Source organism: Oryctolagus cuniculus, chromosome 6 (assembly GCF_051225735.1).
Source record: "Oryctolagus cuniculus isolate XC-2025 breed Fujian yellow rabbit chromosome 6, ASM5122573v1, whole genome shotgun sequence".
Taxonomy (NCBI): domain Eukaryota; kingdom Metazoa; phylum Chordata; class Mammalia; order Lagomorpha; family Leporidae; genus Oryctolagus; species Oryctolagus cuniculus.
In genome coordinates this window covers 129,053,392-129,079,216 of record NC_142872.1, presented here as the reverse complement: position 1 = coordinate 129,079,216, position 25,825 = coordinate 129,053,392, and the positions used below count along the sequence as shown (strand labels likewise).

General features: G+C 42.4%; 1 protein-coding gene and 1 pseudogene across 2 annotated transcripts in view; both read right to left on the bottom strand.

The window, feature by feature from the left end:
- Positions 1-250, bottom strand: part of FZD6 (frizzled class receptor 6) — a 36,452-nt gene extending 36,202 nt beyond the window's left edge. The window contains exon 1 of one of the 2 annotated variants that reach the window (XM_017341467.4): positions 10-250. The gene's annotated coding sequence lies outside the window, so the exon portion shown is untranslated. The remainder of the gene's footprint in view (positions 1-9) is intronic. The other variant, XM_002710725.6, reaches the window with a different exon arrangement.
- Positions 251-24,358: 24,108 nt separating this feature from the next.
- LOC127490792 (ribosomal biogenesis factor pseudogene) lies at positions 24,359-24,675 on the bottom strand (annotated as a pseudogene).
- Between the last annotated feature and the right edge of the window lie 1,150 nt (positions 24,676-25,825).

The window sequence follows — 25,825 nt, the reverse complement described above, 5'->3', positions numbered from 1 at the left end:
GAGCCTCACCTCGGACAGCGGTCGCAGGCCTCGCTCCCTCCCCGTCCCCGTCCAGCCCCACCGCCCCGCGCGACCACAGACGACTCCGGGGAATGTCCGGGCTCGAGCCGCAGGGGGAGCCGCACGGGGAGCGAGAGCTGAGCGATCCCGCGAGACTGCGCCGCCAGGTCGGGCGGGCAGGTCCGGGCTCGCGGCGGCGGCGGCGGCGGGACTGGTCCTCCGTGTGGGCCCCGCCCGCGCTGCGCCGGCAGGCCCGGCTCGGCGGCTGTCGGACGGGGCGGGGGACCGTCCGGGTGCCAGGGACGGCCTGGGGCCGGGGAGTCCCCTCCGCCCTGCGGTCCGTGAAGGCACCCGAGGCGCAGGGCCGTGCCCTCTCTCGCTCTCCAGCCCCTGAGGGCTTCACCGGCGAAGGACTTTTAGAAGCTCTTGGTGAGCCTCAAGGTAAAGGCTCCTTTGAAAAGAACCCACTGAATTTCGGATTTGGAGACCTGAGAATCCTTAAGCAGAGCCAGTTTGCTCTGTAGAGTCGGTTGCCCCGGTGACCCGAGAAAGCAGGCAACATCCTGGATAATTGTGGAAAAAAAAAAAAAAAAAAACAACCCACCACCAACAAAAAAAAAACACCACTCTTCTTATTTATCAGGCAGGGTGGGTTGCTACCTCAGAGCACAAGGGACAGTGGAATTCCAATCCTAGTGGATCCTACAGGTTTACTGATGCAAAACCTTAACTTAAGCCAGCCTAGTTTTTAGCGCGGACTCTGCCTCACATCATCTCAGCTAAATAACCTTATCTTTCAGCACCTTGGTTTCTAAGCAGTTTAGTCAGGGTAATACATAGACCACGCATTGCCTAGCGTTGGGGAGACACTCTGAGAAATGCAGTTAGGCCATCACAGAGCGAACTTGGACAGACCTACAGGGCTGCATGGTGTATCATGGGTGGGAAAATCTTTGGGTCTGGTTCTGCCAACGCAGCCGCAGGTGGAACTCAAAATTTGATAAATCTATAGCAGGCTAATATTGTTTTTTAAAAAAGGATTTATTTATTTGAATGAGTTATAGAGAGAGAGAGGGAGAGACACACACAGAGAGAGATCTTCTATCTGCTGGTTCACTTCCCAGATGGCCGCAAGGGCCAAGGCTGGACCAGGTCCAAGCCAGGAGCCAGGAGCTTTATTAGGGTTTCCCATCTGAGTGGCAGGTGCCCAGGCACTTGGCCATCTCCACTGCTTTCCCAGACACATTAGCAGGGAGCTGGATCAGAAGTGAAGCAGCGGGGACAAAAACTGGGGCCCATATGGGATGCCAACATCACAGGCAGCAGCTTTACCCACTATACCCAGCCCACAAGGCCAGCCCCTAGCAGGCTACTTTTTAAGTTGATAATTTTGTTTGCCTCACCACCATGATGTTATAAATATCAAAGTGGCTGTGGGCAGAAAAAAAATTTCCCTACTTCTGGAACCTGTTGCTCCTAGGCCACAAACCGATACAGCATGTTACTGTACTCTAGGCAATTGTAACATAATGATTAGTTTTTATGTGTCTAAGCATAAAAAAGATATAGCAAAAATAGAGTATAAAAGATAAAAAAATGGTAAACTTATATAGGGCACTTATCATGCTTGAAGCTTGTGGGCTGGAAGTTTCTCTGAGTCTGTGAGTGAGTGGAGAGAATGAAGGCCTAGGATATAACAGTACACCGATGCAGACTTTATAAACACCAGGCACTTAGGCTACCCTAAAGTTATAAAAAAGAATCTCTCTCTCTCTCTCTTTTTTTTTTTTTTTTTTTTTTGACAGGCAGAGTTAGACAATGAGAGAGAGAGACAGAGAGAAAGGTCTTCCTTTGCCGTTGGTTCACCTTCCAATGGCCGCTGCGGCCAGCACACCACGCTGATCTGAAGCCAGGAACCAGGTGCTTCTCCTGGTCTCCCATGGGGTGCAGGGCCCAAGCACTTGGGCCATCCTCCACTGCACTCCCTGGCCACAGCAGAGAGCTGGCCTGGAAGAGGGGCACCCGGGACAGAATCCGGCGCCCCGACCGGGACTAGAACCCGGCGTGCCGGCGCCGCAAGGCGGAGGATTAGCCTAGTGAGCCGCGGCGCCGGCCCAAAAAGAATCGCATTTTTCAATAATAATTTAAAATTAGCATGTAAATGAACTTTATAACGTTTTTGACTCATAACAGCTTAAGATGCAAACATTGAACAGCTAGACAAGAGTCTTTTATATAGTCTTTACTCTTATTTTAAAATTTTGCATATCTTTTTTTTACTTTTAAACTTTTTTGTTCAAAACTAAGACATACTCAGTATTTCTGTGTGTATCTGTTTCTTGAATTAAACAAAACAGACACACACACACACACACACATATGTAAGCAGCAGCCTTGGTCTACACAGGGTCAAACTCTTCAGTCACTCTCTTTGTGGCTCTTGTCTCACTGGAGGGTCTTCAGGGGGTGGTAACGTGCAGGGAGCTGTCATCTCCTGTGAGGGGCTTGCCTCAGGCTCTTGAGGAGGTGTCACTCTTCATGGTGGTTTGCTTAATTTGTTTGTTTTTCTTCTTTAGCCTCCTATGTAAGCAGGTAATGCACCATGAACATTCTCTGGTAAGGAAAACCTTTCAGTATTGGGGTCCATGTTTTGTGACTTTCTAAGGAGCTTGTTGAAGTCTGCCAAAGCTTCTGCTCTGGTTTGGATATGATTGACGTGTCCTCCCCCAGCGGTTCGTGTTGATTTGATCCCAATCATGGATGAAGAGGCTGGAAACTTACTCTATGATGTTAGAGGTAGGGTCTTAGGGGATGATTAGGGTTAGATCAATACATCGTGGCAGAGCCCCCAGGATTGAATACAAGTGGCCATGTAGAAAGAGAGAGTCCAGAAGATAGATACACATGTGATCACCCTGTCTCTTGCCACGTGGTATCCCACACCACCTCAGAACTCAGCCAGCAAAAAGCCAGTGGCACCCCTAGTTCTTTTACCTCCAGAGCTGTGAGCCACAATACACCCCTTATCTTTATAAAGTTACCCAGCCTTGGATATCTTGTTACAGTAACAGAAAACAGAGGAAGGCACATTCTTCTCCCTTTCCTACCATTTCCTATTCTCTTGCCTCTTTAGTTTTGTATTCCTTTCTCAGTTCCTCTATAATCTTATGGGACTGTCAATGTATATGTGGTCCATTATTGACCAAAATGTCATTATACAGTGCACAAATGTGATTAAAATGATGGTTAGCATTTATGGAACACAAATAGCTCAGCAGAGGGCTAAATCCTTTATGTGCATTTATGTCTAATTGATAGGACCTTCCTATGTGGTAGATAGAATTCTATGTGAAGCAAATGAACTTCTGGAAGCACTTTGACAGATGTCAGGTGCCTTTTACATGGAAGCTGTCCTTGTCACAAAAAGCATCCTGCAGCGTCAACAAAAGTCAGATTTCAGTACCTGGGGTAAAGGACACCACCGAGTAACCAGATGTAAGGATTTTGAAATCTGCTAAGCATCAAAGTGGAGGGAAAGACTTCCATCTGGAGAGGATAATTCCTCTTCAGTTCTATCAAGGGTGTAGGCCTGATGTTGGGGAAAGAATGATGAAGAAATGCTAACACCATTTACAACTGGACAGTTTGTGTGTTGCCAAATAAATTTCACATGGGAAGAATATTTCTCCCTAAGTTTCTACATAGGGAGATTACTTCTCCCCAATTCTTAGAAACTTAACAAAACTTTCTGTGATTGGCCTAGAACACTTGAACACAGAAATGACATTTTAAAGTGATACTGTTGAAATTCAAATTAACCCGTGTTACATGATTTAGAGGGGAAACTGGTAAGCGTTAGTCTACACAGAAGTAATCCTATTTCTCTGTAATTGCATTTAATTATGTAGCCAGCAGTGATGAACTACAATGATTTTGTGTCAGACTGAGTTTGGAATATTTAGGCAATTGTCCATACCAGCATTTTCAATATAAAAAGTTCATCTCAATAGCATGAAAGTAAGAACACAGACTTTGGCATTCAAAATTCCTGGGTTCAAGGGCTAGCTTTAGCACTTACCAGCTGTGTGAACTTGTGTTTAACATTAACTTGGGGCCAGCGCCGCGGCTCACTAGGCTAATCCTCCGCCTAGCGGTGCCGGCACACCGGGTTCTAGTCCCGGTTGGGGCGCCGGATTCTGTCCCGGTTGCCCCTCTTCCAGGCCAGCTCTCTGCTGTGGCCCGGGAGTGCAGTGGAGGATGGCCCAGGTGCTTGGGCCCTGCACCCCATGGGAGACCAGGAAAAAGCACCTGGCTCCTGGCTCCTGCCATTGGATCAGCGCGGTGCGCCGGCCGCAGCGTGCTGGCCGCAGCGGCCATTGGAGGGTGAACCAACGGCAAAGGAAGACCTTTCTCTCTGTCTCTCTCTCTCTCACTGTCCACTCTGACTGTCAAAAAAAAAAACAAAACACATTAACTTGGGGGAAATTTTAGATATTATTACTTCAAATATTTCTTCTGTTCAATTTTCTTCTTTTTCTCCAACTGATATTCCCATTACATACATGTTACTTTTTAAATTATTCCACAGTTCTTGGGACTTATGTTTCCTTTTTTATGTCTTTTTTTTTTTCTTTTCAACTTTGGAAGCTTCTGTTAACATAGCCTCAAACTCGGAGACTATCCCCTCAATCATGTCCATTAGAGTAATAATGAGCCCAGCAAAGGGATTTCCCATCTCTGGCACAATGTTTTTATCCCTAGGAATCCTCTTATTTATTCTTTCTTAGAATTTCCATGTCTCTGCTTGCATGACCCATCTGTTCTTGCATGTGGTCTCCTTTATCCTTTATAGCCTTTAGCAAATGAATCATAATTATTTTAAGACCCTGGCCTGAAAATCCAGTACCTCTGCTGTATCTGAGTGTGGTTCTGATGCTTATTCTGTCTTCCCAGACTATGATTTTTGCTTTATAGTATGCCTTAGGATTTTTGTTAAGATCTGAACATGATGTCCTAGTGAAAGGAAGAGTGGGAAGTAGGGCTTGGGGCTGTGGTGGTAAGGTGTGCGGGTGGGGAACCATTCTAGAGAGCTATGATTAGGTCTCAGTCTTAGTGAGCCTTGCCCTGGGCTGTGACCTTCTCAGTTTTTCCCCTCCTTGAGTGAGACAGGAGGGCTATCAGGGGCTAGTTGGATATTTCTTTTCCGCTGGGTTATTAGACTCCGATAAAGAGCAATCGATCGGGCTCTGGTAAAGTAGTTTTCCTTGAGGGCAGGCGGGCTGTGTGAAGAACAGAATGCACTGGCATATTTCAACATAGTTCCTTTTCCCCTCTCCCTGCTGAATATAGGAGGGGGTTTTTCTCTGATTTTCAGTGAGAGAACCCAAAAGTGTTCCTGAAGTTAAAACACAGAAGTATGGCTATGTTTCCCAAGCTTAGGCCTATTGGGATTTTTAACTGTCAGACTAATTCACACCGAGCCTCCAGCAATTCATCAGTGAGTTTCTGACTTTCTTCCCCTGTCCTGGTTCCCTCGGTGGTTTCTGCTTGTGCATTCCCGCTCTGGAAAGTTTTTCAAGTATCTGCTTCTTTGTCTCTCTACTCCAGGGAGCAGCAGTCTGCCCAGTGACTGCTAAGAAAAGTTGCTGATTTTCAGTTTGTTCAATATTTTACTTATTGTGAGGATGAAGTGACAGCTTCCAAGGTCTTTACAGGCCAAAGTGGGAACTCCAATTTATGCTTGTGACCACTAACCTAATGTTGAGGCTCTGTGTAGGAACTTGGAGAGCAGATAGCACAGAGGGATTCCAACTAGGAAAGGCTGGGTTGAACAGAGGCGCAGAAGAGAACAGAGGGAAAGAGAAGAACTTGTGAGGAAAGCAGTTCCAACAGTGCCATGGGCCCCTTCCCTGCTGAAGTTCTCCCCCAAACCTTTCTTTGCGTGGGTCTTAGAAGCTCTGCTCATGGCTCTGGATCCTCTAAGTGACATTAAGAATTAATAACACACTGAGTTAACTTAGGGGAGTCTATGAACATGACAAAGAGGACAGCCTTTACTTAAAAATAAACATTCACTTAAAATGTATTACCTGTTGCTTTCTACTTTAATTGCCACAGTGCTTGTGACATAGCAATTAACCTTTGGATTGTAGCCATTATGGTTGGCTAGAAATATACTTTCCAGTTATTACCACCAGTATTACTGGAAAAGTGAAACTTTCAGCCCAGTGGTAACATGACACTGTTGGAAAGAGCACATATTTTAATGACAGTTTGATGTGTAAGATTGCCTCTTTGGAGCTCTGGTATTGTCATTTGCAAATAGAGAGTCACAATGCTAAAGAAAAATAGGCTCAGCATTACTAATGCTTTGAGTTACATTTTGTGCATGTGAGTTTACCCTGTTGATCTTTGTAGTGGCTTCAATACCTACCACCTGCTCACCTTGAATATTTAATATCCTTCCTTCTAGCATTATACCTTGTCAGGTTAAATTATTATCTAGAAAAGGGCTTCTTGTCCACAGTTAGTGATTTAGACAATAACTAAATTTCATTATATGCAAACTCAATTTTATACCTACCTGGGCATCATGGGCTGCTAATGACTGCATGTGATTTTCAAAATTGCTTTAAAAACAAGTAGGATAAATTAACATATTGGAAGATTTAGCATTGCTAAAATGGCCATACTACATAAAGTGACCTACAGAGTCAATGCTTTTCCTATTAAAAATTTAGAAGTATTTTTTCACAGATTTAGAAAAAAATCCTAAAAATTGTATGGAACCACAAAAGACCCTGAGTAGCCAAAACAGTCTTAAGAAAGAGAAACAGGGGCCAGCACTGTGGTGTAGTGGGTTAAGGGTCCACCAGAGCACTGGCATCCCATATGGGTACCAGTTCGAGTCCCAGCTGCTCCACTTCCAATCCAGCTCCCTGCTGATGGCCTGGAAAGGCAGTGGAGGATGACCCGAGTGCTTGGGCCCCTGCACCCACGTAGGAGACCTGGAGGAGGCTCCTGGTTTGTGGCTTTGGATTGGCTCAGCTCTGGCCTTTGTGGCCATTTGAGGAGTGAGCCAGCATGGATGGAGGACAGCTTTCTCTGTTTCTCCTTCTCTCTGTAACTCTGCTTCTCAAGTAAATAAATAAATCTTTTTGTTAAAAAAAAAAAAAAGCTAGATGCATCACACTTTCTGATTTCAAACAGTATTGCAAACCTACCATAGTCAAAATAGAATGGTACAGAGATTAAGACAGATGAAATAGGGGCCAATGCTGTGGCGCAGTGGGTTAAAGCCCTGGCCTGAAGCACCGGCATCCCATATGGGTGCTGGTTCTAGTCCTGGCTGCTCCTCTTCTGATCCAGCTCTCTGCTGTGGCCTGGAATAGCAGTGGAAGATGGCCCAGGTCTTTGGGCCCATGCACCTTCTTGGGACACCCGGAGGAAGCTCCTAGCTCCTGATTGTTGTGGCCATCTGAGGCGTGAACCTGCAGATGGAAGACCTCTCTCCCTGTCTCTACCTCTCTGTAATTCTGTCTTTCAAATAAATAAAATAAATCTTTAAAAAAAAGAGCAGAAAGTAATTTGAATCAATTGGTAATTGACAAAAAGAAAGGAGTTAAAGATTTTAAAAGACAGACAAAATAGACCTAGAGATAAACCCATGAATTTACCATCAACTAATTTTTGACAAGGGCACCAAGAATACACAATAGGGAAAATAGTCTCTTCAATAAATGGTATTGGGAAAACTGGATATCTTCATGCAAAATGATAAAATCGGGTCTTCATCATTCACCACATATAAAGGCTAAATTGAGGGGCAGGCCTAGTGATTCAGTGGATTAAATCACTGCTTGGGATGCTAACATCCCATGCTGGAGTGCCTAGTTAAAACCCCAGCTACTCCTCTTCAGATCTAGCTTGCTAATGTGATCCAGGGAGGCAGCAGGTGATTACTCAAATGGTTGGGTACCTGTCACCTACGTGGGAGACCCAGCTGGGATTTTGGAGCTCCTAACTTTGGTTGGGCCCAGCATTGGATGTTGTGGGCATTTGGAGAAGGAAGTACAAGCGAGTGTTATAGATCGGAATAAGTGGTGTCTGAGGCAGTGTCTAATGTGCAAAGGAGACTCTTACACCCCCCTGCCCCTGCAATCTGATGTGCAGCAGAGATTCTTACTCCCCACCACCATTATATCAAATGCATTACATTGTAGCAGCTTTATTATCCTTAATTGCTAAAATTTGGATGCTACCAAGATGCATCCTTCATCAGGTGACTGGATAAATCAACTGTGATACATCCAGACATTAAAAGAAATGAGCTCTCAGGCCATGAGAAGACATGATGGAAACTTAAATGCATATTACTAAATGAAAAAAGCCAACCTGAAAAGCCTACATACTGTATGACCTTTTAGAAAATGCACATATGTGACATTCTTGGACACACAAAACTATGTAGGCAGTACCCAGATCAGCAGCTTCCAAGGGTTTATGGGAGGAATGGAGGCATAAGCAGAGAACAGATTTTTAGGGTAGTGAAGCTACTCTGTGTGACAGCACAATGATGGATACAGGTCCCTCTACAGCTGTCAAAGCGTATAACATGCATGCTGCCAAGAGCATAATCCCTACTCCAATGGAAAAAATAGACAAGGCAGAGGAAATTTCTAAAAAATGAGATATGCCTTGGTCATATTTCATCTAATTTGGCATTTAAGAGACCTCATAGCAGAGCAGTATAAGCTACAAGACTGCGGAAAATGTGGAAATAGACACTTTGCTTGGCTTTTTCCCTGTTGGATTGATTTAATTATGGTTGAAGTGTTGGCCGTCCATTGCATTCAGCAAGAAAAACAGTGATTTGAAGCATTTTGTAGCTATCCTGAGCTGCAGGGAGACTCTGAAGAAAAATAATCATCTTGATTATTAGGAATGATTAGGCAATCTGTTCAGATCGTTTTAGTTAACATTAACCTGATTTTAAAATGCTTTTTGCATAACCCTGTTTTACATATTTTTCTAAGCTTGCTTTACACACATTTCCAACTCTGGGTAGAATGGAAACTCTCATATTGTAGAATTGATTCTCTTGGAAAAGGAGTGTTTTGTCTCCTTGCTCCTCTGCTTTTGGTAATGAGTCTTTTTAAACTTTATTTCCCGATAACAGGTTCCAAGTTTCAGAAAACATCAGCAAATACTTACAGCTACCAAGTCTTGTGGCTGTAAGTGTAGTCTCTGCAAACAATCTTCCCCTTTGGGTCAGAGAGCAAGAGGCAGTATAGTGTGTGAAAGCAAGGGATGTAGCTATAGACTTCCTGGGTTCTAATCCTGGACTGGATTTTCCTAACTTTACCTTAAACTCTGCTGTGGTTTGTGTATCTGTAAAATCAGTTTAATAATAACCCTGCATTTCTCATTAGCTGTGATGTTTAAGAAGTATGTGAGGTTTAAGAAGTAGTATAGTAAGATGCCCAATTTATGTTGCTATTACTACGTCTTTGGAGGAGAGTCTCTGGATACCTTCTTGAATGCAGGCAGATGAGTGACTTGAGCTGTTCTGATTAGGACACCAGGCACCCTTTGTATCTTACCTTCATCTCAGGATACACTTTGAGAAATGCACAGCAACCATTTATGATTGTCCACAAGTGTAAGGTCACCTGGGTGGTTTCTCTGGTCTCAGCTGAGCTCCCTTGTACATCTGTGATCAGCTGCGGGTTGGCTAGATGACCCTGCTTCTAGAAGGTGACAGCTATGTAGTTTCTCACCCTCCAGTACTCTGGTCTAGCTAGGCTTGTTTGCTCAGTAGTCGCAGAGTTTTGGGAAAAATATTGAAATTATGCAAGGCCTTTTGAAGTCTAAACTCATAACTGGTACACTATTACTTCTGCTACCTTTTGGGCAAAGCAAGTCACAAGGCTAGCCCAGTTTCAAGGAGTCGGGAAATGTCAGATCTCAGTGAAAGGAATTTCATAGTCCTCTTGCAAAGGGGGAATGGGTAAAAGGAAAGAGACTAGTTTCAGCCATTTTTGGAAACAATCTTCAACACTACCCAGTATAATAATTTCTTTATCAGTGGCCAGTTACTGTTTTTCTAGGCAGCTCTCATGGGTGGAATGTTCTTACCCTTTTCATGCCTCTATGGAGACACTGACTCTCATAGACTCTTTGGATCATAGATGTGAAGGTCATTCAGGCAATGAACTTTGTGCAACCAGATTCCTGTGCAGGAAGCTGCAAAGAAGTCTGCAATTTCCACTGATTTGTCCCAAGTCTGCCTTTTGGAACAAAACAGAACATTTTGTGTTTGTTTCTTGCTTGTTTTTGAGAGCCTAAGAGCCTAATAAAGGCCTACCTATTATGCAACAGGTACATACTCCATTCTAGCACCCAATCACTCATGTTTTCATTCATTTATCATGCACTCAAAGTCTGCTGAACACTCCCATGGCTCAGGCACTCATGTTAAGAGGACTGAGAGAGCGGGGTTTCAAATCACTTAGATTTAAGCCTCATTTTACTACTTGCCAACTGTGTGACTGGGAAAATTAAGTTTTCTGATGTTAGTACCCTCACCTGAAAAATGAGTATGATTATTCCTATCTGTTAGGTGACTGTGATGATCAAATTAAGTGACAAATATAAAATGCCTGGCCTACGGTAGGCACTCAGTAGAGGGTAGCTATCATTATTACAAGACGGTCACTACCCTGGATCTCACTGCTGCCTAGGGTTTTGACAATGCTTCCTTCCTTCCTTAGTAATATTCAGTATAGACAATCTAGTAAAATGTAGCGGTTGAATAAGAACTTTGCAGTACGACATATCTGAGCTTGAATACTGGTTCAGCCATTTACTAACTCGGATCTACACTCAAAGCATCAGTTTATAAATCAGCAAACTGAAAGGAAGAATAATTCAGAGCTTTGGCATGAGGATGCTTCCACCCTGTAGCATGGTGTCTGACACTTAGTGAGTGCCTGCACCGTCACTGTCCGCCAAGTGGAGACTGTGAATTCTTTTCCATGCATTTTCATTATGAGTAGCATGATTCTTTGGAGAGAATCAGTAGAAAAGGGGTCAGGTTGCTCCAACTCTTAGAGTCTTCCCAACAAATTTCATGGAAGGGGATGAATTCTGTAGTCCTCAGGGTGCTTGCGCTCCACTAAACTAGTGTTTGAATTTCCCAGGGTGTCCACTTATTTCTTTTGTAAAAAAAAATAGAACTATGTAAGAGTGTTGGGATGACTGTAGAAAGTGCATGAAAATGGATATTCAAAGGCATTCCAGATTAAATAATCCCACAGTTACAAGTCTCAGCTCCTCAGTAATGTGCTATGCCACTATCTTTGGTGATCAAGTATGATAAACCTGGGAAAGTAAAAAGTTGGAAAGAAATTGCCCACTTTGTTCAGACATTATTTCAAGAGTTTCATATGTTAAAATCTGGGAATCTACAGTAACTAACTAAAAACAGACCACTAGTGTGTTCTGGAAAGCACTAATGACAGACACTAATTTCCTTTGACTGGCTTAAATATTGTTCAGAGGTAGAAAGAAAGAGTGAAGAAAATTATTCACTTCCATGTTATAATGCCTTATAATTTTTTGAAAAAAAAAATCAAGTTTTAGCAAATGATTCACTTAAAGATAACTTCCCCCAAACATGACAAGTAAGTCTGACCATAGAGGGGGGAAGATTACAGAATTGTGGGTCTTGTGATTTTAAGAAAAATCTAATGTAAACAGCTCCCACTAGTGTTAATAGCATATTCACAAGAAAAATTCGGAGCAGTACACAAGCTTGCGTGGCTCTGGTGAAAGGCCCCATGTGCCTCTGGGCATGTCATCACCTGTTACTAAGAGCAGCCCACTGTACTGTATGCCAGCTAATCTCATTAATTGTTGGATTACTCTCCATTTAGGACTCCACATTCCTTTTCTGTTTACTTTTCCCTCAAAAACCTCCCTTGTAAGTTATCTAAGAAGTGTTCCATGTCCTACAATGTAGCTGAGCAATGAAAATATTTGTCATTTTTTTTCTTTTACCTCCCTGGGAGAATCATTTCACTCCCAGGTGTGTCTCATTAACACCCTTTCTGACTTGAACCGAGATAAGGTGCTCCTTCAGTGCAGTTGCAAGAATGGTTCTGTGTTGTGAAACACCTGCTACTTCAATTGGAATATTGTTCTCTAAGCAGCTGACCATCTCCAGGCTGCAGCAACATTATTTGTGTAAGAGGTAGGCCTCCAGATGCTAGCCTGCTTTCCTAAGCCTTCGAGAGAACAGAAGAGATTGTGAGAGAGATAGCTAGGTTGGGCACAAAATATTACATTCCATAATAAAGTAAACCTCTATAATGTATTAGAACTCTTATAAAACATTTGTAAACATTTATACATCTTTCTTATCTCTAATAATATGATAAGGGAAAGTCAGACATAAACATAAGTGCCGTGTGTTATGGTGACAGCCTCTTAGCATGTCATAGTCATAGCAGGAAAATGGTAACACTTCATCAGATCCAACAAATGTTATTTTGACATAATTGTGAATGTCCATCACATGTGATAATTATGTAAGTCTTCCATAATAATAGTATGGCTATAATAGTATGATAATTAAGTAAAGACAAAACAGTCCCTACTGTAAGAAGAGTAAGGAGACACTGAAATCACTTGCTAGACAGAGACGAAGAATAACACAGAAAAGAGAGAAGGAAAGAAAGTTTAGCAAATATACCTATGGGATTGTAGTTAAGGAAACACTGGGAGATGGATTGCAACCATCTCTCCGTAGATTTTCTGTGTCCTACTCTGCCTCTCCATGTTCAAAGCTTTGGAAAGAACTACTGTAGATGACAATTATAATGGACATTTATTGGCCACTTCCCATGAGTCAGGCATTTAGTGAATGGTTGCATCATCTTGTTTAGTTCTGTCAATAACTCTGTAATCCCAGGAGGTAACTATTATGATCATTGCCATTTTTACAAATGGCTTCCAGAGATTGAGTAACTTGTCCAAGGTTTCTCAGCAAGTGAGTGACAGAGCCAGGGTAGGAACCAAGCCTGAGTGCTGACCCTCTGCAGGCATTCGCCTACTTGCCCTTCACTCCAATCTAGCCTTTCCCCAATCTGCTCTGTATTGCAGAGGCTAAATCTTTGCTTTCCAATACAGAAGCCACTAGTCAAATGTGGCTCTTCAAATTAAACTAATCTAGAATTCGGTAAAACTTAAAACTCAGTTTTCAGGCATTCTAGTCATATTGCGGGCACTCAGTTGCCCTGCGGTGACTCGTGGCTGTAGTATCAGACAGCAGAGGTTATAGATCATTTCTATCACTGCAGAAAGTTCTATGAGACAGCCCTGGGCCAGCGCCGCGGCTCACTAGGCTAATCCTCCGCCTGGGGTGCTGGCACCCCGGGTTCTAGTCCCAGTTGGGGCACCGGATTCTGTCCTTGTTGCTCCTCTTCCAGTCCAGCTCTCTGCTGTGGCCCGGGAGGGCAGTGGAGGATGGCCCAAGTGCTTGGGTCCTGCACCCCATGGGAGACCAGGAGAAGCACCTGGCTCCTGGCTTTGGATGGGCGCAGCGCAACAGCCGCAACATGCTGGCCATAGTGGCCACTTGGGGAGTGAACCAACGGGAGGAAGACCTTTCTCTCTGTCTCTGTGTGTGTGTCTCTCTCTCACTGTCTAACTCTGCCTGTCAAAAACAAAAAAAAAAAAATTCCAGAGCCTGAAAACATTTCCTTTCAATAAACTGCCAGTGCCTACGGTAAGCACTCTTTGTCTAACACCCCTGGATGGCTACTGTTTCAATGTTCTTTGGCAGTGGGCCACAGCTGCTGGTGGGCAGTAGGTGAAACTGTGGCTGCTGTGGGCCCCTGTAGTTCTGGCAATAACAACAAGCCTGGGTAGTAACAGAGGAATGCCTGATGGGCCTGGTGACAGCACTTCCTTCCTTTCTTTTCCTCCCGCCTTGAGGGGGTAGCAAATTCCCCAGCTGCTAATCTCTCAGGTAGCTCATTGTTTTACTGTTGCTTCTTCTGCCATTCTAGCACTTTTGAACTATTCTTTCTATTAATTGCCCTATTGGAAATACTTAGAGTGTTTTTGAATAGACTCCAACTCTGAGCCTAACTAGTTATGATGGAAAGGAAATGGTAAGAGTTAGGATTTAACCAAAAATAGAGTGATAATTTGCTAGAGCAAAACTAGTGTGGTTGTTAACTAGAGTGAATGCCTAAAGAATCACAAATACTTTGGGAAGGAAAGATAAAGCCCTTTTTTCTGTGATAGACATTTATTACTTACATAATTCAGAAAATATTTTAACATGTCTGAATGTATAGATTTGCCCTTGAACTTTACTCTCACCCTAAATTTTTGTCTACCAACTTAAATTCGTTTTTTTTAGGAATGCTAAAACAATTAATTAGGCTAATTCCATGATTAATCAGCTGATCTTAACCTCCACAAAAATTGCAACTTATATCTACTGTACTTAACATATGCAAAGTTAATATTCCTCATTAGTGGCAAAAGAGGTTGAGGATACAAAGGGAAGATCCCAGAACATGCATGCTCCTATTATTTGCTCAAGAGATCTTAGCACAGAGAGAAGACATTTGACTATCGCCTTTCTACTTGCTCATGCTATTTCCACCAACTGTCAGTCAGGAAAGGACAAAGAGGATGAGATGGGACTTCCAAAATGATGGAATGAAAAGGTCAATTTCTCACCAGCAAAACAGCAATACAATATGAAAATAAGAACTCTTATTCAGTCTCTGGAGATTGTTTGAAAGGTACATGGCAGTGGAGAGCCATTCATGTAGGAAAATGTACCAAATTTGTTTAGGTAGAAGTGTCAATTTGTGACATTTCAGCTATAACTGGCTACATTGCTCTTTCTTCTGCCCCAGTTCTGTGATACAGAAGCCATACTCCAAGTGTGTGTAACCAACTTAGGGACTGCCTTGCCCACAGTAAGAGGGCACTAGCTGTAATATAGCTGGAAAAGGGCCGGCATTGTGGCGTAATAGGTTAAGCTGCCTCCTGCAATGCCACCATCCCACATTGGTGCCCATTTGATTCCCTGCTGCCCACTTTCAATCCAGCTCTCTGCTAATGTGCCTAGGAAAGCAGCAGAAGATACATGCTTGGGACCCTGCATCCACATGAGAGACCTGAATGAAGCTCATGGCTCCATGCTTCTGCCTGGCCGAACTCCAGCTGTAGCAGCCATTTGGAGAATGAACTGCTATGGCCGGCGCTGCACAGAACCGAAGCCAGGAGCCAGGTGCTTCTTCCTGGTCTCTCATGTGGGTGCAGGGGCCCAAGCACTTGGGCCATCCTCCACTGCTCTCCCGGGCCACAGCAGAGAGCTGAACTGGAAGAGGAGAAACCGGGACTAGAACCCGGCGCCCATATGGGATGCCAGCGCTGCAGGCGGAGAATTAACCAAGTGAGCCACAGCGCCGGCCCCTCCTTCTCCCTCTCTGTAACTCTGCCTTTCAAACAAATAAAATAGATCTTTAAAAAAAAAATACAGCTGGGGCTGGCGCTGTGGCGCAGCAGGTTAAAGCCCTGGCCTGAAGCGCCGGCATCCCATATGGGCGCCAGTTCTAGTCTCAGCTGCTCCTCTTCCAATCCAGCTCTCTGCTATGGCCTGGGAAAGCAGTGGAAGATAGCCCAACTCCTTGGGCCCCTGCACCCGTGTGGGAGACTGGGAAGAAGTCCCTGCTCCTGGCTTCGGATCGGCGCAGCTCTGGCCGTTGTGGCAATCTGGGGAGTGAACCAGCAGATGGAAGACCTCTCTCTCTGTCTCTACCTCTCTCTGTAACTCTTTCAAATAAATCTTTAAAAAAAAAAACACAGCTGTAATTGATTGAAGAAGAGTCTATCACCTGCAGAAAAAGAGCTAAAATGAGGCAACCACAGGCAGCTGAAAATAAGCTAAACCATTTCAGAAAATACTACAGCATGAAGAAGTGCTGGCAGGTGTGTTCAGAGCAAGCCGATAGAGAGCCTGTCATGTCTGAGCCCCGAGTTCTGCAGGCTGTAAGGCTTAGTCTGTGAGGACATCTTATAAAGACACTGTTCTGTAAACACTGCTTCAATATAAAGAATACAAAATTACCTATTCCATAATAGTATTGGTTTTAAAACCAAATGAGCATAGTAGAGGACTACATGGGTGTGTTTCTCAGTCATCTCCTTGAGATGCTCCATCACCACTCTGGATTTGTTCTCTGTAGTAGATGCTGTTTATTACCCATCCATAGCCTACCCATATTCTTTTTTTTTTAAGATTTATTTTATTTATTTGAAAGTCAGAGTTACAGAGAGAGGTAGAGACAGAGAGAGGTCTTCCATCACAGGTTCACTCCCCAGATGGCCGCAACGGCAGGAGCTGCGCTGATCCAAAGCCAGGAACCAGGAGCTTCTTCCAGGTTTCCCATGTGGTGCAGGGGCCCAATGACTTGGGCCACCTTCTACTGCTTTCCCAGGCCATAGCAGAGAGCTGGATCGAAAGAGGAGCAGCTGAGACTAGAACTGGCGCCCATATGGGATGCTGGATCTGCAGGCTGCAGCTTTACCTGCTATGCCACAGTGCCGGGGGTTGGGGGGGAGGGGGACCCATATTCATTCATTGTCCTTTTACATTCCAGTGACTTTCTACTGCAAGCACTGTGACTCTGTCAAGTTTTTCTGTTGGCCCAACAGCTCCCAACCAAAAGCAAATGGGAGATATAGGATAAATACCACAGCTTCCTTGCTCCTTGGATGGGTCAACTCTGCAGTAGGTTCTACTCGTCTCCCAGCAGTCCCCAAGGTTTTGAGCACTCACTGCTTATGGCAATAACTTGATCATTTATGTACTCTATATTGGCTAACTTTTTAAATGATATGGAAAATGTTCAAATACAGTGGCAAAGAAAAAAATCAGATACAAATTTGTACCTACAGAATTATTTCAATTATAGGCATGTGTATATACACATATATCAAAGAAAATATGGAAAGAAAGAAACCAAATCATTTATGGTGGTTATTTCTGGATATTGAGATTTTAGGTGATTTTTATTTTCTTTTTTATAATTTATTTTTCAACATTTTCAATGTAACTTTATTTCTTTTTATATCAGAACAAGTCATCATAAGTTATTTTTAAATGCTTGTAAAACTGGTGAATGTTTTGCCTTTATTCTCTTTAGTTGATGTTGTCAGTGTTAGGAAACTGGCGCAGTTTTAGCCAGGTGGCCACATGGCCCAGCTACCTGAGCCAGGCTCCACCCCCATCCTAATGGGATTCGCTGCTCCTGCTTCCCTGCCCACCCTCAGGCAAAGTTTTAAAAGGGCCTGAACACGGCTCTCTTGGTTCTTTTCTCTTGGCCCTTCTCTCCTGTGCTCTCCTGGTTCTGCTCTGTAGTCTCCTCCCTCCCCTTCTCCCTCCTCTTTGTCTCTCTCTCTCTTATAGTCTCCTTCTCTTTTTCCTTCACCACCCCTTCACTCCAGTCTGTAGGGTGTTCCCCAATAAACCCTTTCCCTTACTCTGGTGTTCAGTGTGTTTTGCGATGGCTAACATTAATATGTAACAGTCAGAGTCTAAAGCAGTGTTTCTCCAGAGTGGTCCCTGGACCAGTAGTATCAGCATCACCTGGGACCCTGTTAGAAACGCAGCTTCTCAGACTCCACCCAGGACCTTCTGAATGAGAAACTCTGGAGGTAGGACCCAGGGTCTGCGTTTTAAGAAGCCCTGCAAGTGATTTTGTTACACATTAAATTCTGAGAACCCCTGGTTTGAAGCTAATGCTCAATAAACAAGTCCATACCTGGAAATCCTCACTCACTAAGTTTCCAGGAATCCGAACATTTCAGTCATGTAAGATGCAGGATGGGCTCGTTGTGGGATCAGTGAATTTATTGGGGGTGAGCCTGCTGGGGAGGATGAAAATCCACCACAGTTATGCTAAATGAGTGTAGGGAAAACTCTAAGGAGGCTGATACATGTCTTGGGTGGCAGAGTATTTATGCACTCTATATTGAAATCCATGGTGCATTTAATGCACAGGGCTAGACTAACCTAACCCGACCATCAGGGAGACCACTTCCCTCTGATATTTCATGACAGTGGAGAAGGCTTTGTTTTCTTTATTCCTACCCCTACTTGCCTCATGACTTCACTTCAAGTTTTAGTTTTCTTCAGTAATTCTCCCTTCTTTCCCCTGCTTGTGTAAAGATGGTAAATTTCAGTATTTTATGGAAAAGACTATCACTTACTGAATTTGGAAGGACCTTCCTTGGCTTCCCCAAGGAGTTTTTTGTTTATTCCAATACCTGACATTTAGTTGTTTGTGTATCTGTCATCTGCCCCATCAAGTGGAGGCTGTAGCCCCTATGGGATCAGTGACAGCTACTTAGACTTTCTTGCATGCCTGGTAGACACCACGAGCTCAAAACATACTGGTTGAATGAATGAATGAATAATTTATGAAACATTTCAGCTATTCAGCATCAAATGTTTTATATGGCAAATTTTAATTCAAGAAATTCATGCCAGGAACTTTACCTACATTAATTTTAATATAGGAGGAATACATGTATTTAAACAAAATGTGCTGTGCTATTTATCATTTTGTTCATCTTAACCTTATCAATTTTTCAGAAGCTTCCAGCAGGTGGCACCAATAAATATTGTCATGGGACTGAATTGGAAATTGGCTGATATTTTTCCAGTATAAACTTAAAAGCTAAAATGAATGAAGCTTCCTTGGTTCAATTAATATTGATAACTGGCATTTATTTGGCATTTTCCCATTTATGAAGTGCCTTTAAATCTTCATCTCAAATGTGTCTCAAATTCTGTCAATACATTGAGAAAATTTTATTATGTACTTTAAACTTTTGTTGACATGTCATTTAGTCACAATAGCAAGATAAATTATGCTAGTTAATGACAATGCTGTAATTTTATATTTGTCATATACCATTCTTTCAGAGACTAAAATTCTCTATGGAAAATTTGGACATGATCTTACATGTAAAAACTGAACAGGAACTCAGACCACAAATAATTTAGTGAACTCTTTCTATGGCTCATTAAACAGTAATGATTCCTCCCATTTGTATGGTGTGGTGTGTCTATAAAGTACTTGCACAGACACGCCACCCTTTGATACTTGCAATAGGCCTATGATGTGAGCCACATTCTATTTTGTGCATAGGAAGAGGGTGAGTCTTCTTCTCCATTTCTCATCTCTCCTCCTGGGATCCATCACTGATCTCCCCAGGTTGGTTGACTCAGGCTTAATAATTTGTAAACCTTAACAAAAATTCAGGTGATGTATGAATGGCAATTAATGTTAGTTTAACTTTGCAAATTACAAGGAACTACAGTCACTCCCAACTTTCCTTTCCCCATGACTCCTAGAAACCACTAATCTACTTTTTGTTTCTATGTATTATTTCCTATTCTCAACAATCATAAAAATGGAATTACACATTAAATGACTTTTTCGTGACTACCTTATTTCGTTTAGCATAGTGTTTTCAAGGTACATCTATGTTTGTTGGGTTTAATTGGTTTGTAGTGTTAAATAAGGTTTTGTTGGAAGCCGTGGATTTAGACCAAGCACCTGCACTGGGTTAATAGATTACATCAACATAGAAGTTATTCATAGTACCTGAGCTTTGGCTAATTTCAGAGGGCTCTGTGGCCAGTTAACTAATGGAGCTACAAATAATTTTCTAGTTAAGCTGTAACCAATTGACTGGTTGATTAACCAGGTTGCAGTCAATTAAGCTGTTTTCTATTTCACAGATTTGTTTTTCTGTAAATATGGTCTAATATTATGGCTGGTTAGAGTTCACAAAACCTTTTCTGGGTCTGGGAAATGCTTCATTTGTAATTTATTTTTGTTCTGTTTTGTTCTGCTCAAATGAAATCTACTAGATATAATTGAGCTAAGGAATTTTCCTCTCAACAACAATGACGCTTAAGTGTTTCCTTGTTGATTTTCTGCCTGGTTGAGTTATTATTAAAAGTGAGGTATTTAAACCTCCAACTATTATTGTAGAATTATTTTTGTTTCTTTTCATTTCTATCAAGTTTTTTTAAAAGATTTATTTACTTATTTGAAAGGCAGAGTTACAGAGAGGCAGAGGCAGAGAGAGAGACAGATCCTCCATCCGCTGGTTCACTCCCCAGATGAATGCAACAGCCAGAGCTATGCTGATCTGAAAGCAGGAGCCAGGAGCGTCTTCGGGGTTTCAAGCACCTGGGCCATCTTCCACCACTTTCCCAGGCTGTAGCAGAGAGCTAAATCAGAACTGGAGCAGCTGGGACCTGAACCAGCGCCCATATGGGATGCTGAGCACTGCAGCAACAGCTTTACCCACTATGCCACAGTGCTGGCCCCTCTATCAGTTTTTGTTTCATGTATTTGGGACTCTGTTTTTAGGTGCATAGATATTTATATATATAAAGTATATATATGCATATATACATATATAAAATATATATAATATATAATATACATATATAAAGTATATATATGCACACTGCACTTATTCTTTTACCAATATACAATGGGATTCTTTACCTCTACTAAAAATTCTTTTTTAGAAGATTTATTTATTTGAAAGGCTGAGAGAGAGAGAGAGAGAGAGAGAGACTATCCATCCACTGGTTCACTCTTCAAATGTCTGCAACAACCTGATCTGGGCCAGACTGAAGCAAGGAGCCAGGAACTTCAATCAGGTCTCCCACATGGGTGGCAGGGCACAAGTACTTGAGCCATCATCTGCTGCCTTCCCAGGAACATTAGTAGGAAGCTGGACTGGAAGTAGAGCAGCTGGGACTTGAACTGGAATTCCAATATAGGGCATTGGCATTGCAAGCTGCAGCTTAATCCACTACAGCACGATACCAGCCCCCTGGTAACAGTTCTTATCTTAAATTTTGTCTGATATTAGTATAGTAACTTCAGCTCTCTTTTGGTTTTACTGCTTACATGGAATCTTCTTTTTAACTTTCAACCTGGGGCTGGCGCTGTGGCATAGTGGGTAAAGCCATCGCCTACAGTGCTGGCATCCCATATGGGCACCAGTTCAAATAAATAAATCTTTAAAAAAAAAAACTTTCAGCCAGCGCCGCGGCTTAATAGGCTAATCCTCCGCCTGCGGCGCTGGCACCCCAGGTTCTAGTCCCGGGCACCGGATTCTGTCCCTGTTGCTCCTCTTCCAGGCCAGCTCTCTGCTGAGGCCCGGGAGTGCAGTGGAGGATGGCCCAAGTGCTTGAGCCCTGCACCTGCATGGGAGACCTGGAAGAAGCACCTGGCTCCTGGCTTCAGATCAGCGCGGCTGGCTGCAGCAGCCACTGGGGGGGTGAACCAATGGAAGGAAGACCTTTCTCTCTGTCTCTCTCTCTCACTGTCCACTCTGCCTGTAAAAAAAAAAAAAAACAAAAAAAAAAAAAACAAAAAAAAAAACAACTTTCAACCTGAAGTTTTTGTGCATTTGCACCTAAAGTGATATTCTTGTAGACAGTGTAAAGCTCGATTATGTTTTTTAATTATTATTTTTATTTTTTATTTATTTCCAAGACAGAGTTACAGAAGGTGAGAGAGAGAGAGAGAGATCGATCCTGCACCCGCTGGTTCACTCCTCAATGGTTGCAACAGCTGGGCAGTGCCAGGATGAAGCCAGGAGCCCAGAGCTCCCTCAGGGTCTCCTCCATGGGTGCAGGTTCTCCCATGCCATTAGCAGAGAGCTGGATCAAAAGTGGACAGCCAAGATGCTAGCATTGAAGGCAGCGGCTTTACCCACTAATGCCACCATGCTGGCCCCAAGAGCAGGGTTTTAAAACAAAACAAAACATTTTCTGCCAAATTCTGTCTTGGAGTTGAAATGTTCAGTTTATTTATATTCATTGTAATTACTGATAATGTGAAATTTATGCCTGACATTTTGCTATTTGTTTTATATATGTGTTACATATATCATCCTTTCTTCATTACTGCCTTCTTTTGTATTAGATATTTTCTAGTATATAATTTTTATATATAAATAATATATTTTTTTCATTTCACTATACATATTTTCTTCAGTAACAACTTAGATGTTTACTAAATATTTATGTAGTAAAATCATAATGTAGTTTAATCTAGTGCACACTTCTGTTTTCAAGGTGGTAAATCAACTACTTTGATGAGTGTTTTAGTGACAGTTGCAACAATAAAAATTTAACTTGTTGCTCAAGCTAATACCAATAATCAGTACAAATTACCTTGAAATTAGACTCTTTCAAAGCATACATTAAATATATATTGTTAATTTGATCATTACTTTATATATTATATTAAAAAACTTACATGTCACATAGTAAACAGCTTAATTGGGGTTGATATATTTGAGACTATCTTAAAACAAAACAAAAAAGATTTGTTTATTTATTTGGAAGGCAGAGTGACAGAGAAAGAGGGGGAGAGAGAGATCTTCCATTTCACTGGTTCACTCCTAAAATGACCACAACAGCAAGGGGTGGGCCAGGCTAAAGCCAGGATCATGGAACGCCATCCAGATCTCCCGCAAGTATGACGGGGGCCCAAGCACTTGGGCCATCATCTGCTGTCTTCCCCAGTTGCATTATCAGGAAACTGGATCAGGAGCAGAGCAGCCAGGACACATGATGCCATGTCACCAGCAGTGGTCTAACCCACTGTGCCACAGTCCCAGCCTCAGTGTACTTAACGTTAAATAGCATTACCTGTTTGTAGAAATCGTTAGTAACACTGAATTTTTATTTGGTTTGCAGCATTTCTTCTCATCACTTTCTCCTATGCTGGGAGATGACCACAACTTTAATTATATAATAATGGAGAAGTTTGTAATTTATTTGATGTTCAGAAACAAAACTATTAGATTCCATGGAGACTTGGGACTTATCTACCTTTAAATGTAATATTTAGATTTCTTAATAACCTAAGTATTTAAAATAACTAATGTAATACTTTTTTTCCTTATTTATTTCCAAATAATTTCCTTTTTTTTTTTTTTTTTGCTTCAGAAAACTTCAACCATAAAAGCACTGTGACTGCTTCGAGGGAAAAGTGTTTTAATATACAATCCCTACACTCCTAAGTAATTGCATTCTGAGGTTTCTGTTTGTTTCTTTTGGCTAATTCTGAATCCTTCTGTTTTTTCCTTTTACGAGAGGAAAATTGAAGTAGACTTTAGGTGATCAAAAACAAAAATATTGGCCAAGGGTCCAACAGTGTGTATTTTGCATTTGTGCTGCCATGAAACAGTAGTTCTGCAGGTCCTTCAGTCCCGTCACTGCCACTTGCAAGTGAAGGATGTGAAGGAGGCTCTGTAACTGAATGAGCAGACTTTGTAAAGTGCCTCCTGTTTTAACACCCAATCACATTCGTTTACTTTCCTCATTCTACTTTCTTAGAGTATAGGAAAGATCTGTTTATGTAGTTTGTTTTTGCCAGTGCCTGTAGAATAACAAGATTTTTAAAAAATAAAGTGTGGGGGACGCTGAATCCAGAGAGGCCTAGAGGAACTTCCTGAGCCTGCCTCGAATTTGAAAACCTGACTTTAAGTTTCAAATCCCTGGTATCAAACACCCCAGCCCCAGGGTGCTTCTGCCTAAGGATCATCAAGGTGGTATAACAGGAGTGCCTAGGACCCTTTTGCATCACAACACCCCACCCCTTGCCCGCATCAGCTCATCCCGCTCTGTACCATCCGCTCTGTACCTCAGCTATATATACACCTCCCTTTTACAATAAAGTGAGACCCTGCTTCAACTGGGCTCCACACCGCGCCTGATTGTCCCCCGGGTTTGGGGAAGGCTGAGTGGCGGGTGGTGCACTTCCCCTCCTTGGTCAAGGCAAGCTGCGGGCAGCCTGCCTAATTCTCCGGCGGTGGTGAGGAACAGTCACTGCAATAAAGTTGTACAGGGGCCAGTGTTGTGGCACAGTGGGTTGAACCACCACCTGCAATGCTGGCATCCATATTAGAGTGCTAGCTGAAGTCCGGGAAGCTCTACTTCTGATCCAGCTCCCTGCTAATGTGCCTGGGAAAGTAGCAGAATTTTGCTCAAGTCCTTAGGCCCCTGTACCCATGTGGAAGACTCAGGTGGAGTTCCAGGCTCCTGGCTTTGGTCTGGCCCCAAGCTGTCACAGCTATCTGAGGGGTAAACCAGCAGATGGACAATCTCTTTGTCTCTCCCTCTCTCTGTCATTCTTACAAATAAATAAAATAAATCTTTAAATAAATAAATAAAATTGTGTAAAACATTTACTTTATTGACCTTTGTATCATCACTGTATTACAACAGAGCCAGTAATCGTGTAGCTTTGTCAGCATTAGCTGGTTCATCTTCATGATGCAGCGGAGGAATCAGCTCTTTCTGCCAAGATTCCTGAGAAGGCCTCTCGAGAAATATGCAAGCCCCTTTTGTATATTTACAAAACATACAAATTTTGCTAATTTTTTCATCATTCACAATATTTTTCTTCTTAAGATTAGTAGTAACTGGTTTTGCTTTAGTTTTAGCCTTAAAGTTCTCTGACCGGCTCTGTGAAATACATTTCTGGATTTCTGCCCTCCTAATTTGTTCTTGGCGCAGCAGCTTGAGCCCCACATGATGCCATTTGCATACCCTTGTACATATTTTTACATTACTTTTGTATCTGTTATTCTGGGAATTACAATCAATCTTAATTTACAACAGTATCAACTGAAGGATCAATACCAACTTAACTTTAATAGTAAATACAAACGTGCTCCTGTGTAAGTCTGCTCCTCCTCCTTGGATACTATTAGTGTCATACCAGTTATATCTATGCATTGTTTGCCAGTCGATACAGATTTATAATACTGCTTTACATAATTGTGTTTTAAATAAGATAGGAAGAAAAAATTTCTGTACATTTATACTATCTTTTATATTAACCAAAGTAATTACTTTCATTGCTCTTTTATTGCTTTGTGTGAATTTCAGTTACTGTTTAGTTCCTGTTTGTTTTGGCATGAAAAACTCCCTTTAGTGTTTCTTTAGTGCAGGTATTCTAGTGACAAATCCATTCAGTTTTTGTTTAATTCTCTTTTATTTTCAAAGGGTAATTTTGCTGGTTGTAGAATTCTAGACAGAAAGGAATTTTTTTTAAAGATTTATTTATTTATTTGAAAGTCAGAGTTACACAGAGAGAGAAGGAGAGGCAGAGAGAGAGAGAGGTCTCCCATCCACTGGTTCACTCCCCAACTGGCAGCAAAGGCCAGAGCTGGGCCGATGCAAAGCCAGGAGCCAAGATATTCTTCCAGGTCTCACATGCGGGTGCAGGGGCCCAAGGACTTGGGCCATCTTCTACTGCTTTCCCAAGCCATAGCAGAGAGCTGGATCAGAAGTGGAACAGCCAGGACTCGAACTGGTGCCGTATGGGGTGCCAGCACTGCAGGTGGTGGCTTTACCTGCTATGCTACAGCGCCAGCCCCTGGACAGGAATTTTTATCCCAGCACTATGAATATACTCTCCGTTTACTTTCTAGCTACCATAGTTTCTGGTGAGAAATTGTTAATCTTATTGAAGAACTCTTGTATACCAGAACACATTTAGGTAAAGTTTTATTGTTCCATAGTACTTACATCAGGGTGACTATAGTTCACAATAATGTAGTCAACCCTGTATGAAGAACTAGAAGAGAGTAATTTGTAGGCTCCAAATACAAAGAAATGATGAGGCAACAGAAATGCTAATTTCCTGATTTGATCAGTTTATACTGTATGTACCTGTTA